Raw genomic sequence first — 20,692 nt, forward strand, 5'->3', positions numbered from 1 at the left:
CATAAAAAAGGATGAGTTCGTGTCCTTTGTAGGGACATGGATGCAGCTGGAAACCATCATTCTCAGCAAACTATCGCAAGAACAGAAAACCAAACACCACATGTTCTCACTCATAGGTGGGAATTGAACAATGAGATCACTTGGACACAGGAAGGGGAACATCACACACCAGGGTCTATTGTGGGGAGTGGGGGGTGGGGGAGGGATAGCATTAGGAGATATACCTAATATAAATGACGAGTTAATGGGTGCAGCACACCAACATGGCACATGTATACATATGTAACAAACCTGCACGTTGTGCACATGTACCCTAGAACTTAAAGTATAAAAAAAAAAGAAAAAAAAGGTAGGGTCTTCCTCTGTCACCAAGGCTACAGTACAGTGGTGTGATCATAGCACATTGCAGTCTCCAACTCCTGGGCTCAAGCCTAGGAGGCTCAACCTAACTGTAGTTCAGCCTAATTGTAGATTTTCCTTCTGCATCCACATCTACCATGTTTCCATCCTCCAGCCTCAGCCTCCTGAGTAGCTGGGACTACAGGTGCATGCCACCCCACCCAACTAATTTCTATTTTTTTTTTTTTTTTTGTAGAGATGGGGTCTTATTACGTTGCCCAGGCTGGTCTCAAACTCTGAGACTCAAGAGATCCTTGGCCTCCCAAAGCACTGGGGTTACAGGCATGAACCACCACATCCGGCCCACACTTGACACATCTATCTACAGGTATGTACTTCTTTTCGGTTCTCTTCATCTTCATGAACTTACACATTTGTTTAGAGTTCCTTACAATTTTAGCATGGTTTTAAGAGGGAGAGAGAGAGGGGAGATGACCACATGGTCAATCCTCCAGTTTTCCTTCATGAAGTCTAATAAAATTGTGTCAAGATAATTTTGACTATTTTTTCTTGGTTATTATGATGGTTGTGTTTTTAGTATCATTTCAAGCTTTAAAGCTTTTTATTTTTTTTTTAATAAACAAGGGTATCTATTTTAAAAAGTGGAAGAAGTTTAGAGGAATAATTTGAAATCTTGTATTTTGTTTTTCTAGTTCAATTAGAAATAGAGCATTTTTCCAATTTTAGAATGAATGAATACATACATAATATATTAGTGATAGTAATATATGATAATATATAATGAATATATGTAATATACATAAATATCTTTAGATATATATAGAGGGAATCTGAATATTTTCTTTACCAGTTTACATAAACCCCAAGTATTCATGCTTTAATAATAATAAGCTGGTAAAAAAAGACATCCAGATTGTTTTCCTCCCTTTAAGTTAACCAAACCAAAAGTATTTTAATTTGTTTCTACTATGATAATGGAAATGCTTTACCTCTGTATATTGTTCATTATTGCCTCAATGTTACTTCTTTAATTAGATGATAATTGTAGGTTTTCCTTCTTATGTACCAATATCTAACATGTTTCTATTATTATTATTATTATTATTTTGAGACAGAGTCTTGCTCTGTCACCCAGACTGAAGTGTAGTGGCACGGTCTCGGCTCACTGCAACCTCTGCCTCCCGGGTTCAAGCGATTCTGGTGCCTCAACCTCCTGAGTAGCTGGGACTACAGGCACCCGCCACCACATCTGGATAATTTCTGTATTTTTAGTAGAGACAGGGTTTTACCATATTGGCTGGGCTGGTCTCGAACTCCTGACCTGAAGTAATCTGCCTACCTCAGCCTCCCAAAAATGCTGGGAATACAGATGTGAGCCACCACGCCTGGGCTTTAATTATAATTATTTTTATTTCACTTTCTTTGAGATTTTCGCTGCCCCTCATGACTAGTTATCTAATATCATTTTGCAAAGTGTCTAGAAGGATGGAATCTTTGCTGTATTAAAATATCTAGTGTAGTTTTTTGACTTGCCATCAGCTGAAAATAGTTGGGTTTTAAATATTTTCATCTTTCCTTGTTCCTTTTGTTTTAAGATTGTCATAAGCATAGACCTTTAGCTTGATGCTTTCATGAGATAAATGGGAAACTGGAACTTGGAACTTGATTTCATCCACAAGTACACTGCTTTAAACTTTCACTTTTTATTAACAAAGCTAATGTGAAAGCAAAGTGTTTTCTGTTGCCAATTTAACTTCTTTAATTAAAAATGAAAGTTATAAGGTAGTAGTGCCATGGGTGAAGTTCTCATATCATCAGAATGGGGAAAATGGGTTTAAAATTAAAACTGTTGGCATGGCGGTGACTGTACAGTACAGCATCAGGAGTTTTGACACTTTATTTAATGGAAAATGGATACCAGGGCCTTAAACTCATCTAGTATTGCCTTTTAAAAATTATAAAACTGTAAGAGGCATGACTATGAGAAAAGCACTGATGAAAGCTGAGGGCACCCTGGGAAGATGGGAGTTTGAAAGATTAAACATGAGTCCTGAGTTTTAAACTCTAAAAGAACGTGCGTTCTTGTTCTTAAATGAGGTCAGGCAAAGTAGCATTCCTCTTACTTTCACACACAGGTGGCAAGTGTCTGAAACCAACAATCACGCTAGAATGTGCCGAGCCCTATTATAACAAAATTCCAGAGAGAACCCCTGACTCTCTTTGTGCCAATGGGATGGCTTTAGGAGTTAATTATTTTTCTGCCTAAGAAGCAAAGTACTCAGAAAAAGTGGGGGTTTTTTTTGGAGAGTCTTAAGAATCCCCCCAATTTCCAATTATATCAGAAATGATCTTTTCAAACGTAGTTCCCCATTCATGAAGATCTCTACCTACACTTACCGGAATTACTGTATCTGTCATGCTTGTGCAGCCTCTCTAGTAGAATTTCTAACATTTTGCAGAATTATGTTCTTTTCCCCCAGAAGAAGCCAAATGCCATACCAGACATATCATTTTATAAAATATTAATAGATTTTTCCAATATCAATATTATACACAGAGGTATTTCAGGCATACAAAAACGTTACATCTACAAAGACTTTTAACATAAAAATGTCCTTGGCTCGGGACTCATGGTAAAAGTGTAATAGCAAAGCTAAATTAATTTCACGGTAATTTATCATCCCTAAAATTTAAAGTGGGAGGAGGTGAAGGGTCTTTCCATCGTGCGCCTTCTCCATGTCTTCCAACAAAACGAAAAGCTAAGATTTAGTAAAAATAAACTAAAACGTGATCTGTCTGTGTAAACTTAGCAGGCATTTGCTTTTTTTCCCCCTAAGCCCACAGGTCGGTCCTTCTTGACATATTTGGCCAAGCTTAGAAACGTTGAGCTCCAACAGCACTGACACTTTCAGAAGATTGGGTTTTTAGATGAAGCAACTGTGGCTGACAGTGAGGACCTTTCCAAGGCACCAGCCACCAGCTGGCATGGCTGCCCAGGGCAAGCAGGACCTTCCATAACCCGCTGGCCTGCAGTGCCCAGAAAGCTGGAGGCGCCCCATTCCCTCCCAAATCAGTCCCCTTTGCTCAGTCTGCCATGTGACAGGGAAGGGGCCGTGGGGCCCCATCTGTCCCCGCCATCACAGAACAGAGTAGGACTGCAGAGAAACAGGAAACAGACTGCAACCCTCACATGGATTTCTGACTTCATATCAGCTGGTCCAAGATTCCTCTCATATTTCACTATATTATTTCATAGACTGACCTGGCAGGGAATTTTTCCTCTTTCTTTACCCCACCTTCCAGGAATGGCTGGAAAAATCATCTTCAATCAATTCACCTGGAAGTCTCCCAAGAGGACATGAGTGTCCTGTTAAGACATCCTTTTATGTTTTCAGTAGCTTTGCAGTTTTGTCTTTGGTGTGTTTTTCCCATATTGTGCTTTTCCTTCATTTTTTTTCCCCTGTGATTCATTAGTCTTTCTCCTGTTGTAGAGGGTTATAATTATATCCAAATTAATAGTCAAGAAAGCATTCACATTTAGGATAGCGGTTTTTCTACAGGAAATTAGGTTAGCTGCTTTCTTTCCCAGCGAAACCTCATTTTGCTGGGTTTTAAATTTTTTTCCCTGATTTTTGAAATAGCTTTATTATTTTCATCTGTTTATATATTGAAATATATACTATTTGGAACATGTTATGAAAATTCTGAAACATGTAAAGAGGTTAAGAAAGACTACCCATAATTTCACTTCATGGAGACAATTTCTTTTCTCGTTTGAGCCAAATCATTCTGGTCCTCTTTAGGTAGCTAGAAATATAACTATCTATATGTGTGTAGACAGTTCTACCCTCTTCTTAGAATACTTAGAGCTATACCCTCTTATTAGAGTACTCAGAACTCCCTCAACCAATACCATCCTAACTTAGCCCAACTTTAACTTTAGGACCACAGACCGACCACACGTGGGCCCGTAGCACGGCTCAGCAACACAAATCCATCTCCCCAGTTGGCTCACTCTGCCACTCTCCAAAATCGCTGTTTCATGCCGTCTCCCTCAGTCATCAACACCCTTTCCCTTCCTCACCTTTCAGTAGATAACCTTGTCTATTTCACTGAGAAACAAGAAGCAGTAAAATGAGAACCGTCTCATCACCCAGCCATCTTATGAAAAACACCAGCCTCCCTGCCTCTGTTCCCACCCTGGCTCTCCTGGTGCTGCAAGCAGCCCCTGCTCATGCACTGCACCCCATCCCTCTTCCCGCTTAGTGGCTCATCGCTTCATTCTCCCACTCATCCCTTTTTCTCTCTACTCCTTGCTTCCCAGCAGCATAAAAGCATGTTATACTCTCTCTCTCTTCTTAAAAGCACTTCTTGGCCAGGCACGGTGGCTCATGCCTGTAATCCCAGCACTTTGGGAGGCCGAGGTGGGCAGATCACTTGAGGTCAAGAGTTCGAGACCAGCCTGACCAACATGGAGAAACCATGTCTCTATTAAAAATACAAAAATTGGGAGGCTGAGACGGGTGGATCACGAGGTCAGGAGATCGAGATCATCCTGGCTAACATGGTGAAACCCCGTCTCTACTAAAAAATACAAAAACTAGCCGGGCAAGGTGGCGGGCACCTGTAGTCCCAGCTACTCGGGAGGCTGAGGCAGGAGAATAGCGTAAACCTGGGAGGTGGAGCTTGCAGTGAGCTGAGATCCAGCTACTGCACTCCAGCCTGGGCGACAGAGGGAGACTCCGTCTCAAAAAACAAACAAACAAACAAACAAACAAAACAAAAATTAGCAGGGTGTGGTGGTGCATGCCTGTAATCCCAGCTACTCAGGAGGCCAAGGCAGGAGAATTGCTTGAACCTGGAAGGCAGAGGTTGCAGTGAGTTGAGATCATGCCGCTGCACTCTAGCCTGGGTGACAGTGAGACACCATCTCAAAAAAAAAAAGCACTTCTTGTATCATGTCTGCCCCGTCTATAACCATGTTTCCCTGCTCCCCTTTATGACAAAATTTCTCAAGAGTTAGATAGACTTACCATTTCTACTCTGTATTGACTCTATTTTCTCATTTTCTAGATTCTTGATGCTCTAGCATTTGGGGGTCTTGATCCTGGAGAGACTGCCTCTTCTGGCACTAGCTAATTCCTGGAGATAGCCAAGGACTCCCCTGCAAGCACGCCTTTAACATACAAACTAACCAACCTGGAGCCCAACCCACAACCATCTCCTTTATCAAACTCTCACACACCAAGCCAATATTCCCCATGTACTAAGTCACCCCAGGGCCAGGTACAGGATAACCAGGGATCTTTCCTATAGCCCCAAAACAGCTGGAATTATTCAGACCATCCAATCCTAGGCATACTCAGTGTCTCTACCTTGATTCGCTCAGGACTGGAGACAGACACTGGTCCCAGGGATGGGAGCCACCCCCAGTCCAGTAGTGGGAAGCTTATTCTTCTGCACACGGTGAAGCTGTCTCCTCTCCCATCACAGCTCCCTGCTGGGGTCAGTGTCCTCATCCAGGTCCCTCTGATGATGGTGTCTACCATTGTTCTCTCTTTAAGCAGAGTGTTTCGGCTTTAGTATGGTCATTCTTCATTCGATCTGTTTACAATATACTGCAATCAATATAGATTAGAGACAGGCAAAATTTTTCTTCCGGAATTTCAAGTCAAAATGTATTTATTTTGAGATGGAGTCTTGCTCTGTCACCCAGGCTGGAGTGCAGTGGTGTGATCTCTGCTCACTGCAGCCTCTGCCTCCCGGATTCAAGCGATTCTCCTGCCTCAGCCTCCCGAGTAGTTGGGACTATAGGCATGCACCACCATGCCTGGCTAATTTTTGTATTTTTAGTAGAGATGGGGTTTCACCATGTTGGCCAGGCTGGTCTCAAACTCCTGACTTCAAGTGATCCGGCTGCCTCGGCCTCCCAAAGTGCTGGAATTATAGGCTGAGCCACCACGCCCGGCATTCACATAGTTCTTTAGGCCGTTCCTATATCAGCACGTGCTAAACAGCGTGGAAGAAGGAAGTCCGGCCTCGTGTTGCTGGCTAATATCTGAGACAGATGTTGTGCAAAGAACTGTTAGCAATTGCGGTTTGATTTCATTGTCTAAGTGATTTAGGGACTAAAAGTTTGGCACCATGGGATATTTTGGAATCCAGGAAGTGGAAAGTGTGTGTTAGGCACTTTTTTTTTTCTTTTTCTTTTCTTTTCTTTCTTTCTTTTTTTTTTTTTTTGAGATGGAGTCTCGCTCTGTCGCCCAGGCTGGAGTACAGTGGTACAATCTTGGCTCACTGCAACCTCCACCTCCCGGGTTCAAGTGATTCTCCTGCCTCAGCTTACTGAGTAGCTCAGATTACAGGCACACACCACCATGCCTGGCTCATTTTCTTTGTATTTTTAATAGAGATAGGGTTTCACCATGTTGGCCAGACTGGTCTCGAACTCCTGAGCTCAAGTGATCTGCCCACCTAGGCCTCCCAAAGTGCTGGGAGTACAGACGTGAGTACCACATTTCTATCTCTGCTTTGTGGTGGCTGCTCCAACAGATTAGTTAGGCTTCTTGGAAATAAAAGATTTGGGTGCATGGAATTGCCTAGACAGGCTAATGAGGGTAGAAGGACAATGTACAGCATTTTAAAGGCTTAAAAAGGAAGAGAAACTGAATTTTAAACTTGAGTTAGCAATATTATAAGCAAATTGGTGTTTTGTTTTTTTTTTTTTAAAGAAACCTACAGTAGATTTTATTTAAAACTGAATATTTAACGGTTTATTGGGTAAGCCTAAAGGCTTGAAATTACACGTCTATGAATTTAGGCCTTGCGTTTTTGACACCTTGGATCCTATTCTCCTTCCTTTGCTATTTTTTAACTTACTGCAACAGATGAGGGGCTCTTAAACCATCTGTTAACCTTTCTTTCTCCTTTTTTTAACCGTGTAGAGTCGCTCAAGGCAAGAAGACCCAGTGCCAGCAAGACTGAAACAAAAAAGCAAAAGAGGTGAGCATGGAAGAGATCATTGGGTTTGACATTTCAAGGCTTGGACCTATTAATTTTTTATGCCCTGCTACTTGTATATCGTTAATAAAAATCTGACGAAAAACTTTTTAGGATGTATTTGTTGCTTTGGCTTTGATCTTAATGTTTGCAAACTAATACATTAATACATGTGAAGCCTTAAGGAGTTTTTCTAAGAGAATATTTCCATACATTATATTTTCATTTCCATTTTAGGTAGCTGAGCCTCTGTGGGGTTGCAGATGGTAGTGGCATTCGATTTTGGTGGGAAACGTATCTCTTTGCCTGCCGTTAAATGTTACTTCCCAGACATAACGAAACCTTGTCATCAGTCTTTTACCTAAATTCACTTCTGCAAGAGCCCCACACCTCTAAGATGGTGTTGTCATTTCAAATTCTTCATTTTAAAAAGATATGTGAAACTCCATTCAGTTATTTGCCATAGTAAAACCAGTCCCAGATCATCTAATAGCAGGGATTGCTGTCTAGTTATTAAAATTTCACTTGGATTAGGTTGCAGAGATCAGCTCAACTGAACGTCATTTTTTTTTTACCCCTTTATAGGTATCTGTTCCCTAGTAGCAACATCTGTGACTGAGTGGTGACAAACTCAAAAGTTAAGCCAACACACATGCGTCATCTTTTTATTTGTATGTTACCTCTCTGCTCCCAAATACAAGATATAGTGAAGGCACGAAAAAAATGTTCACAAAGACCCCCTAAGCAACAAATGAGACTTGAGAGTCTAATGAATACTTGCATTATATTTGAAAATTTACTTTATAAAGTAAGTAGACATGAAACTTGAATGATTACCTACTATTTTATGTCTAGTGTTCCATTATTGGAACACCAAGCCTGTGGGAGTTATTTATATCCTACTGCTCAAGGTCAGCGCCAAGGTCTGATTTTTCACTTATGCAAAAATTCAAAAAATTGCAACCTCTGGCAAAAATGGGTTACAAATGATCACTAACCCAATTTTGAACAGTTGGATAGGCTATTACAATGACCCTCTCAGTTGCACATTACTTGAAAGTGACTGCGAAATTCATTGAATATTTATGATTTATGTTGAGTATAATACTACCGTCAATCGTTTTCAAATTTTTATCCTTGTAAGTAATGTTTGAAATGTCTGTCATATTCTAATTTATGAGTAATTAATTATTCTGGTAAATGTTAAGTACCTTTTTTTACAGGAGAGTGTATGGAAAGAAAAAGTATACTACACAGAAAAGAAAAATTAATTCAGATTAACCATTAAAATAAACACTGATCAGCATAATGATTATTATCAAAATTTCTTTTACTATTGTTCCCCGAAAGATGGATGAAATTCTTATCAATATGGTTATTTTTTTAGATCCACTAGAGGGAGTAATGCTGTACAGATATGTATTTTTTAATGAAAAATATTTGTTTGTCATTGAGTTCGTAAATAAAATTTTGGTAATAGTATTATCAAAATTCAACAGCCATGGAGTTGAGTGTGGCTTTTCATTTACAACTCTTACTAGATGACAGAGGGGAGCTCTATACTTCCACGCATTTGTCCTACTTCTTTCTCTCCCTTCTAATGTAGTTCCTTAATTTTCTAATTCTGCTTATTGTCCTGAGGCAATATTGATATGCAAATAAGCTTTAGCATTCAAAAACTGAAGCTTTTGAGATTCTGACTTTCATTTCCTAGAGATTCTGTGTTTGGTACAGTAGCTCCACGACAGGGAATAAATGATTACAACTTCGTTTCCATCACAGCTTTTAAGAGCAAGCCTTCTTCTGACTCAGAACCTGCTCCCGGACCTCCCCGTGGTCTCCCTGGACCAGTGCTGTGACTCTAGGGGAACGCCAGGGAAGGAAGAGAGGAAAACCTCGTTATTGATGCTAAATGATACCCTCTCAAACAGGAGAATTCTTCTCATCTTCTGTTTTCTGTGAAGCAAGGATAATAAGAAGCTTCAAATTGAAACATGTTTTATTTTTCAAAACTTAAAGAGCTTAAGGTAATTTATACATGCACTTTTAAAAATTTTAAGAAGTACTGAAAGGCTTGTAGTGAAAAGCTCATCTTCCACTCCTCAGAGCGATCACTTTGCAAAATGAAATTTTTATTGAGGTAAAATTTACATATGGTGAAATACGTACACAGACTTTAAGTCTTCAAGCCAAGTGGTTTTGATAAAAATTGGTGCAGTGGTGTAACTACCACCACGTTCAAGATACAGATCATTTCTATCACCCCTGAAAATACCTTCATGCCCTTTGGTCATGCTATACAGGAAAGCAAAAGTAATTCACCATAATGACCATGAAAATGACCATTGAGTAGAAGAATTGTTATGGAAATATCTTTCACAATTGTTTTTAAAATATGAAATAGTTATAAATATGGTTATATTTTGGATCCCCTAGAGGGAGTAATAAAGTCCAATTGATCAATTTTTTTCTTTTATCTCTTGTATTTTTGATATCATTATTCAAGAAACTTAAGATCACTAAGATTTACTCTCATGCTTTCTTCTAAGAGTTTCACAGTTTTAGCTCTTATATTATAGTCCATGATCCATTTTGAGTTTAATTTTGTGTATGGTGTGAGGGAAGGGTCCACACATACTTTTACATGTGGCTGTACAGTTTTCCCAGCATCGTTTGTTGAAAAGATTATTCTTTCCCCCATTGGATTGTTTGGGTACCCTTGTTGAAAGCAATTGAAAGCAATTGATGATGACTGTAAAGGGTTATTTCTGGACTCTTAATTCTCTTCCATTGATCTAAATGTCTCTCCTTATGTCAGCACCACACTGTCTTGAATATAGGAGTATTGTATTAAGCTTTGAAATCAGGGTGAATAAGTCCTCCAACTTTGTTTTTCATTTCCAGATTGTTTTTGCTATTCTGTGGATTTTGCATTTCTATATAAATTTTAGATCAGTTTGTCAATTTCTGCAAAAATAGCCAACTGAGGTTTTAATAAGGATTGCATTGAGTCTTAGATCAATTTGTGGGGAATTGTTATCCTAATAATACCAAGTCTTCCAGCCTTTGAATTGTAATGTCTCTCTCCATTTATTTAGATCTTCTTAATTTCTTTCAACAAAGTTTTGTAGTTTTCAGAGTGTAAGCTTTGCACTTCTTTTGTTAAATTTGTTCCTAAATATTTTATTCTTTTTGATTCCATATTGTGAATGGAACTGCTTTCTTAATTTCATTTTAGATTGTCCATTGTTAATGTATAGAAATACAATTGATTTCTCTATGCTGATTTATCCTGCCACCTTGCTGAATTCATTTATTAGTCATTTTTTAAAAATAGATTCTTAAAAGGATTTTCTGTATATGAGATTTTGTTGTCTGAAAATAAAAATAGTTCTATTTCAGACTTTTGAGTCTGGGTGTCTTGTGTTTCTTTTGCTTGCCTAACTTCCCTGGCGAGAACCTCCAGTACAACACTGAAGTGAAGTTGTAAAAGTCGGCATCTTTGTCTTGTTAGCAATCTTTTGCTTAGTAGAGTTGTAAAATTTTGATGAAGTTCAACTTATCAATTTTTTTCCCCTTACAGTTAGTGCTTTTTGTGTTCTAAGAAATCTTTGCCTACTTCAAGATTATGAACTTTTTTTATTTTTCATACAAGTTTTGTAATTTATCTTATAAGTTTAGGTCTATGATACATTTCAAATTAATTTTTGCATATGTGTGAGGAAGTAAGTGAAGTTCTCTTTAAAAATCCATAACCGGCTGGGTACAGTGGCTCATGCCTGTAATTCCAGCACTTTGGGAGGCCGAGGTGGGTGGATCACCTGAGGTCAGGAGTTGGAGACCATCCTGGCCAACATAGTGAAACCCCATCTCTACTAAAAAATACAAAAATTAGCCAGGCGTGGTGGTGGGCACCTGTAGTCCTAGCTACTCGGGAGGCTGAGGGAGAATGGCTTGAACCCAGGAGATGGAGGTTGCAGTGAGCCGAGATTGAGCCACTGTACTCCAGCCTGGGTGACAGAGCAAGTGTCTGTCTAAAAAAACAAAACACAACAACAACAAAAGCCATAACCATATTTATAAATAAAGACATGTAGATATAGAAATCCAGTTGTATCATATCATTTATTGAAAAGATTATTATTTTATTTACTTCATTGAATAACATTTGCATCTTTATTGAAAAATGAACTTATATTTACCAAGGCTACAAATACGTAAAAGTTATGCTGGCCTCATAAAGTGAGTTTGAAAGCATTCTCTCCTTCTCCATTTTCTGAAAAGGTTTCTGTGAAATTGGTATTATTTTTTCCTTTGAAGTTATTGATAAAATTTACCAGTGAAATTTACATGGGCCTGGAGTTTTTTTGTGGGAAGATTTTTGATTATGAGCTCAATTTCCTTTATAGATAGAAGTCAATTCAGATCTTCTATTTCTTCTTAAATGTCCCTTAGTAAATTGTGTTTTTAAAGAAATTTATCCACTACTTAATTGTCCTTTTACTTAATTGGGCTGGAGCCATCTTCCCACCTCAGCCTCCCAAGTAGCTGGGACTACAGGCATGCACCACCATGATAAGCTAATTAAAAATTTTTTTATATATATATAAGAAATGATGTCTCACTATATTGCCCAGGCTGGTCTTAAACTCCTGGGCTCAAGCAATCCTGCCTCAGCCTCCCAAAGTGCTGGGATTACAGGCACGTGCCAACATAACCGACCTTTCTCTTTCATTTCTGATGTTGGTACTTTGTGTCTTCTCTCTTTTTTTCTTGATTAGTCCTACTTATTTTTTATCAATTTATTAATCACTTCAGGGCACTAACTTTTGGATTTGTTATTTGTTTCTTTTTGTCTGTTTTGTATTTGTTCTTCTTTAACCGGTTTCTTAAAATACTAACTTTAAATGTTGATTTTAATTAATTCTTTCCTAACATAGACATTTACATTGTAAATTGCTCTCTTCTATGTTTTCTAACTTTGTGTGTTGTTTGAATTATCATTCACTTTAAAATACTTTATAATTTCTATTGTGTTTCTTCTTTGAGCTATAGTTTGTTTGGAAGTACGCTGTTTAAACATTTGGAGATTTCCTAGATATCTTACAGTTATTGACGTAATTGTAAGACGTAATTGTATTCTGTGTGGTAAGACTATCCTCTCTTTGACATTCATTGAGACTTACTTTAAGGCCCAGCATATGGTCCTATCTTGGTGAATGTTGCACATGCATTTGAAAACAGTGTACATTCTGAATTTGGTGAGAACGGTGGTCAGTAAATGTTAATTAGATAAAATTATTTGATAGTGTTCTTTAGATTTTCAGTTTATGTGTTCTATCAGTAACGAAGAGAAGGGTGTTAATATAGCCAACTCTGATTGTCAGAGGCTGTTGACTTTACCCTTTACTTCTTTTCTCAAAAAATTTTTTTTTAATTTTCAATTTTCGTGGGTATATGGTAGATGTATATATTTATGGGGTATGTGAGATGTTTTGATACAGGCAAGCACTGCATAAAAATCACATCATGGAGAATGAGTGATATGGTTTGGCTGTGTCCCCACCCAAATCTCATCTTGAATTGTAGCTCCCATAATTCCCATGTGTTGTGGGAGGGACCTGGTGGGAGATAAGTGAATCATGGGGGCAGTTTCCCCACAGGGAGGGGTAGTGAATAAGTCTCGTGGTAGTGAATAAGTCTCACTAGATCTGATGGTTTCATAAGGGGAAACCCCTTTTGCTTGGCTCTCATTCTGTCTTGCCTGCTGCCATGTAAGACATGCCTTTCACCTTCCACCATGATTGTGAGACCTCCCCAGCCACATGGAACTGTGAGTCCATCAAACCTCTTTTTCTTTGCAAATTACCAAGTCTTGGGTATGTCTTTATCAGCAGTGTAAAAATGGACTCATACAATGAGGTATGAGCATTTATTTTTTGTGTTACAAACAATCCAGTTACACTCTTTCAGTTATTTTAAAATGTACAAAAGAGTTATTATTGACTATAGTCATCCTGTTGTGCTATCAAATCATAGGTCTTATTCCTTCTTTCTATTTCTTATTTTGTACCTACTAACCATCCCCACCTCCTTTCCACTCTGCCCCACTACCTTCCCAGCCTCTGGTAACCAACCTTTTACACTGTGTCCATGAGTTCAATTGTTTTGATTTTTAGCTCCCACAAATAAGTGAAAATATGTGATGTTTGTCTTTATGTTACTAGTGGAAGGTATCTGGATCACACAGCACCAAAATATGTTACCAGTGGTGAATCCATATTTGTGGGGTTCTGCAGCAACCTCAGTTCTTGCCTCCTCAGAAGAAAGAATTTGACTGAGTGGCATAAGGCAGAAGGAGAGACCAAGGCAAGTTTTGGAGCAAGAGTGAAAATTTATTAAAAGCTTTGGAACAAGAATGAAAGGAAGAAAAGTACTTGGCTACTTGGAAGAGGGCCAAGTGAGCAACTTGAAAGGCAAGTGTACAGCTCCACGTTTTGACTTTATACATTGGCATACTTCTAGAGTCTTATGTTACTTCTCCCCACTCGCCAAACTACTGAGATCTTATCGGGAAGCTGCTGATTACCTTTCAGGTGTTTTTTTTGTTTGTTTTTTGTTTTTTGTTTTTTTTAAAAAAATCTATTAGGAGACTGCCTTTTCCTGGCACTGTCTGTGACCAATTATTACTTTAAAGAGACCAGTTAACAACCACCTGACCATCACCCGATAGTTGCTTAACACTCCTGGTATGTGTGTTTTGTGGGGAGGCTCCTCCTTCCCTGCTCATACCAGACTAGCTACCCAATATAACATTTCTGTGCCTGGCTTATTTCACTTAACATAATGATCTCTAGTTCCCTTCATGTCATTGCAAATGACAGGATCTCATTCTTTTTTATGACTGAATAGTGCTCCATCATATATATCCACATTTTCTTTATCTATTCATCTGTTGATGGACACTTAAAATCTTCCAAATCTTGGCTATTGTGAACAGTGCTGCAACAAACATGGGAGTACAAATATCTTTTTGATACACTGATTTCCCCTTTACTTCTGATAGGTTTTACTTCATCTGTTTTGAAGTTCTGTTATTAGGTACACACACATTTAGTACAATTATACTATCTTAATGGATTACTCTTTTATCATTATGAATTATGCCACTTTGTCTCTAGTAATGCTTATTGTCTTGAAGTCTACTTTTTTGATGTTAAAATAGGCATGGTAGCCTTTTAATGTTTACCATGTACATGGAATATATTTTTCCACACTTATATTTTTAGCCACACTTTATTTTTATATTTAAAGTTCATCTTATATAGGTAGCATATATAGGATATATATATATATATATATATATATATATATAGGATATTGCTTTTGTATACAATCTGACATTCTTTGCCTTTTAATTGAAATAAATATGTCATTTACATTTAATGCAATTACTGGGGTAGTTGAGTGTAAGTCTAGCATCTTGTTATTTGTTTTGTTTTCTTCCTCTGTTCTTGATCATTTTAGTCTTCCTTCTTTTGGATTAATTGAACGTTTTCTGAATTGAATTTTATTTCCTTTACTGTTTTTTTAAGCTACAGTTTTTAAAGCTGTTTTTATTTTTTAATATTTACTCTAAAACTAGCAATGTGCATTCTTGCCAAAGCCAATTTAGATTTATATTGTATCATTTCTCACTGAAAATTTCACAGCTACCACTTCTCATTTCATACCTTACCATTCCCACTTCAGAGTTCATATCTCACACTTCACAAATATAGTAACATTACAATAGATTCATTTTATTTATCAAGTCTTTTATGCCATCTTTTATTCTCTTGTTGTCATGTCCTTTGTTTCCACGTGCTTTATAAGCCCCACCTTACAGTGCTATTATTTGGCTTTAAATCATCATTTTTAAAAGCAAGTTATGGGAAGGAAAAAGTCTGGGTATGTTTACCCAGTTGTTTACCATTTTTAGTGCTCTTTATTCCCATAGATTCAAGTTCCCATCTGGTATCATTTTCCTTTAGCCTGAAGAACTTCCTTTAGCATTTCTTGTAGTACAAGTCTAGTGGTGACAAATTCTTTTAACTTGTGTTTATCTGAAAATATCTTTACTCAATCTCATTTTGGGGATGGAATAAAGATATTTTCAGATAGACTTTATTCCATCTCTATTTCACTGAATATAGAACCCAGTGTTGACATTTTTCTTCAACACTTGAGAGATGTCATTCCATTGTCAACTGGACTTCATTATTTCTTACAAGGCACCAGTGATGATTATTATCTTTGTACCCTGTGTGTAATGTGTCTTTTTTCCTCCTCTGGCTGCTTTCAACCCTTTCTGTTTATGTTTAGCTTTGGTGGTTTGATTATGAAGTGACTAAGTGTGATTTTCTTTGTATCTGTTCTTTTTGGTACATACTGAGCTTCTTGAATTTATAAGCTTTGTTTGTGTGTTTGTTTTTTTGTTTTACCAAATTTGAGAGATTTGGGGCATTATTTTTTCAAATTTTCTTTGCTCCTTGCCCTTTCCTTCTTGGACTTGAATTGCACATGTTATCAGACCACTTGATATTGTCTCAGAATTCATTGAGACTTTAGTGTTTTTTCTTCTTTCAACTTTTTATCTCTGTTTTTCATACTGGATAATTTCTGCTGATCCATTTTAAACTATACTTATTCTCACTTCTGCTGTATCTAATTTATTGTTAAAATTATTCAGTAAATTTTTTATTTCGGATATTATACTTTTCAGTTCTAAAATTTCTGCAGTTTACATTTCTCTGCTGAAATTTCCTTTAATTCTTTGAATATTTAACATCTTCGCTTTAACATCTTTGTCTACTCATTTTAACATGATTATTTTTATTGAGTAAGGTTTTTCCTCTGACTATTGGCCACATTTTCCTGTTTTTATATGTCTTTTTTAAAAAAATTGTATACTGGATATTTTGCATGACACACTGTAGAAACTCTAGATTCTTTTATACTTCTCTGAAGGTTGTTTCTTTTCGTTCTATCAAGCAGTCTAATTAGTGGCCTGTCACCATAAACTTGAGGATTCTTCATTTCAGACTTCGTTAGGTAAGTGTTTTTCCATTTTCCTCTTAGTCTCTGGGTAAGCCCTCAGTCTTGGGGCATATTCTACCTTCTAAATCATAGCCCTTCTGTGGCTTTGATGGAAAGCCTGAGTGTTTACTAAGTCCCTCTAACTTGGTAGGATTCCAAATCCAAACTGTCTCTCCTGTAGTGGGTGACAACTGAAATCTCTGCTCAAGTTTTTCAGTCTCCCAGCTGTTGCCTTTCAGCAGGCTTCCTAGAGTTTCCCTGAATGTGCACAGTTCAGCTAAGGATTTGAGAGGAGTTTATATGCAAATTTAGGGACTCTTTATTTGGATTCTTTTTTTTTCCTCTGGGTTTTCTCCCCCTCAATTTTCAGCGTCTCTTGCTGCTCAGGCTTTCTGTTTCATTTTTAGCTTCTCTACCTCTTGCAGACTAGGGAGTGCCTTCAGGGAAAATTTAAGGACGTTGATCTTCACTATTGCAGTTCCCATTTTTATATGTGCTTTGGGTCACTTTCTAATGCCTTCAGATAGTGTTTTTACATTTTGTACAGAGTTTATAATTATTATCTATAGAAGTATTAGTTTGATAAAATGTAGTCTATCATTACTGAAACCACCATATCACAGCTTAACTGTGTTTAACTATTTCTAGTATAAGGTTGTTAAGATCATTACCATACTCTAAATACTACTTTTATGCTTATACTTCTGGATGTCTCAACTTAAAAATTAGCTAGTAATTTTTCGCTATGTTGTATTGAAATTTGGATGAAACTTAACTCGATTTATGTCTTTCACCTTCTCTAGCTCAGTCATACCAATAAGATTACATTATTAGGTTTGAACATTTTAATTGCTACCTTTATAAGATTATTAATAAGGTTCAGTAACCTTATTAAATCTCTACTTTTTATTTCATCAACAGTATCTTGATTGTCCACATAATAAATTGAGAGTATTAGCACTTCTAACCTTCTTCCTTTTGCTTTTTTTGCCTTCCCATCCCCCAACTTCTGTGAGCTGTGACTTTCTTTTATTATATTTTATCTTATTTTTTTGAGACAGAATCTCACTCTGTTGCCCAGACTTGAGTGCAGTGGCATGATGTTGGCTCACAGCAACCTCCGCCTCCCGAGTTCAAGTGATTTTTGTGCCTCAGCCTCCCGAGTAGCTGGAACTGTGGACGTGCACCTCCATGCCTGGCTAATTTTTGTACTTTTAGTAGACCGGGTTTCACCATGTTGCCCAGACTGGTGTTGAACTCCTGCCCTCAGGTGATCTACCCACCTCAGCCTCCAAAGTGCTAGGATTACATGCGTGAGTCACCATGCCTGGCCTATGCTTTTACCTTTACATTGCCAAGTGTAATGACATTTACTTTCTGTCACATAAACCCAAATTGCCTTATGTGACTTGCCTATAACTTTATTCAACATTTGTTAATTCAACAAATATTTATTGAGTTCCTACCATGAGCAAGTCCCTGTCCCTGGTGGTGGAGAAATCACAATAAACGTAAGAGTAGAACATATCTGTCCTTATGGAACCTACTTTCTAATGGGGGAGACAAAAAAACAAGATGAAGAAGCAAAATATGTAGTATACTGGCTGCGCTTAGAAAAACATTAAGATATAAGGGGTATAGGGAATGTGTGTGTGTGTGACAATTTAGATAGAACAGTCAGAAAAGCTCTCTCTAAAAGGTGATATTTGAGGAAAGCCCTGAAAAAGGTAAGGGAATAAGACATGAGGATATCTGGGGAGAGTTCCAGGCTGCAAGTAAATGCCCTGGTCTCACTCTCTGATCATCTGCTGGGGCTCTCCATTGGGTGAATCCAACCAGAAGGCACGCAGCAAGGAAGCTGGTTAATGTGTCTATATGGTCAGCCTCCTGGAACAAGGATAATGATGGGAAAGGATGAGGAGAAGATGGAAGGAGTGGCAAATGGAAGATATGTGGCATACCCTTCCTCCTGACATCAGAAGGAAATGATGGTAAAAGAATAGAAAAGATTCACTCCCAGCCTTTGAGAACAGAAGAGGGATCACTGGTGGGCCATTGAAGTACATATATGTTATAAACAGTATTGTTTGCTCCAGAACCAAGAAGAATGGATGACTACATTCTTCCCAGCTATCTCCATATTCCCACTTCCATGCTACGCACAGAAGAATGTCCAAAAGAATTTGTTCTTACACCTGATTAATTGCTCACATTCATGATATGTTTTCTACATCATGCTTAGATGACACCTTTCTTGTATAATTTCCCCCATCCCCTTTGCTGGTCACCTTTCTTTGCTCTTGATGAGAGAAGAAACAGGTTTTTTTTCCATTGTGTCACTAATACCTTCCAGGTTTTTTTTCCTATTACCAGTAAATTCCATATAATTTATTGTATTCTTTTTTCAACTCCACTGACTTCTGCTCAAATCTGTCCTGATTTCATAATATTTTGTTACAACTTTATTGTGCATCTATTAGATTTTCCTAGAGACTCTAGCTATCTTTTCTTTTTCTCTTTCTTTCTTTCTTTCTTTCTTTCTTTTCTTTCTTTCTTTTTCTTTCTTTCTTTCTTTTTGCCTTGCATTCTATGCATTTTTCACATTCTCAACTGTTACAAAGCCTAGTCATAGGCTCCCATGGAATTCACTCACTTTTTCCCTTGGACATCTCCCATCTGAAGCCTCTTGTTTTGCTGCTCCAGGCAGGGCTGGTGGCTCCTCGGGCTGCCATACTACTGACATTTGGGTTCCTCCCTGCTCTCCAAGTTACTTATCCTCTTCCATGCCAGCTAGATCTTTGTGAAGCAAGACTAAATCCTTAAGTAACCCTTCCAGAAGAGTTATGTGAGAGAGAAATTTTCTGAGTGTTGGCATGTCTGAAAACTACTGTTATTTTTTCCTTGAACTTGGTGGATTATTTGGTTGGGTATAGAATTCTAGGTATAAAATAAATTCCTTCAGAAATCTGAAGGCCACACTGCATTGTCCTCCAGCATCTAGTATTGCTCACAGGAAATGTAACCTGACTCTGATTCTTTTATTTTGCATAGCTGACTTTTTCTTTCAGGAGTCTTTCCTTGGTATTCTGAAATTTCACAATGGTGAATTCAGGTTGGACCTTCTACATTCAGCTTGCCCAGCCTTTGATATCAGAGAGCCCCTGTTACCTTGAAGATTGATGTTATGCCCATTTGCCAAGGGCAGAATTACTACCTGGCTGCTGGCCTTTTTAGCATTTGGAATTGAGGAGGCATATGGCAGGGTTGATAATTCAGAATATAGACCCTTTAATTATTTCCCCTATTTCCAGCCCCACTGCTCACTTTGTGGTTGTCAAACTTGACAATTCTGAAACTAGAACCTCTCATGTGCAGTTTCCTACTCTCAGATGCAGACCCCCTCACCTGTGTTCAAGCTGTGGCTTTCTCTGCCTTCCCTCTCCAGTTAATTCACACCTGTCTATACCTTTCAACTAAATCTTTGGGGAAACTCAGTGACCCACCAGTGATCCCTTTCCTGTTCTCATAGTGTGGGAGTGAATCTTTTCTATTATTTTACCATCATTTCCTCTGGGTGTCAGGAGGAAGGGTATGCCAGGTGTCTTCCATTTGCCGCTCCTCCCATCTCTTCTTCATCCTTTCCCACCGTTATCTTTGAGGAGGCTGACCATATAGACACATTAACCAGCTTCCTTCCCTTTGCCTTCTGGTTGGATTCAGCCAATGGGGAGTCCCCTCAGAAGGTCAGAGAGAGGAAATAGTGAGGCCAGGGCATTTATGCCTTCAACAACCTCCCTGTGAGGTTGTCCCAGGCTGGTTGAGTCCCTTACTAAGGGCCACAGATTTTTCATGGTGGCCTCTTCACACAGCCTTCGGGCTTGAAATGGCAGGAGCCTCACCTTTCCAGGCCAGTCATGGCAAAGGGCCCCAGCTTTCTCTGGCCCTGGGGTACTGCCCATGCTTTATGTTTCTCCATACCCTGCCCACATCTTTGTAAGTAATTCCTTTATTAAACTCTCCTTGAGTGATTCAATTTGAGTATCTTTCTAGTTCCTTCTGGATCTCTGGCTAAGGCAAAGAGAACATAAATCATAACTGCCTGGTCTACTATATTGGGCACAGGAATCTTAGGTAGTTCTTAAAGCAGATAGTTTTTTTTCATGTAGACTGTTTTTGTCTTTTGCAGCTCGTCTGAAACTTTTAGGTCCTAATCCTCTATTGCCACTCTGCTTCCCCGTTATTTAGGGGATCTTGG

General features: G+C 38.3%; 1 long non-coding RNA gene across 2 annotated transcripts; it reads left to right on the plus strand.

The window, feature by feature from the left end:
* The first annotated feature begins 602 nt into the window (after positions 1-602).
* LOC108583265 lies at positions 603-10,760 on the plus strand. Of its 2 annotated transcripts, XR_004180338.1 has the most exons (3): positions 603-727; positions 7,305-7,362; positions 9,142-10,760. It is a non-coding gene; the product is annotated as an uncharacterized LOC108583265 (long non-coding RNA). The 2 variants fall into 2 exon arrangements; XR_001897687.3 differs by lacking the exon at positions 603-727 and having other exon boundaries at positions 6,776-7,362.
* The last annotated feature ends 9,932 nt before the right edge of the window (positions 10,761-20,692 follow it).

Source organism: Papio anubis, chromosome 20 (genome assembly GCF_008728515.1).
Source record: "Papio anubis isolate 15944 chromosome 20, Panubis1.0, whole genome shotgun sequence".
In the NCBI taxonomy this organism is placed as follows: Eukaryota; Metazoa; Chordata; class Mammalia; order Primates; family Cercopithecidae; genus Papio; species Papio anubis.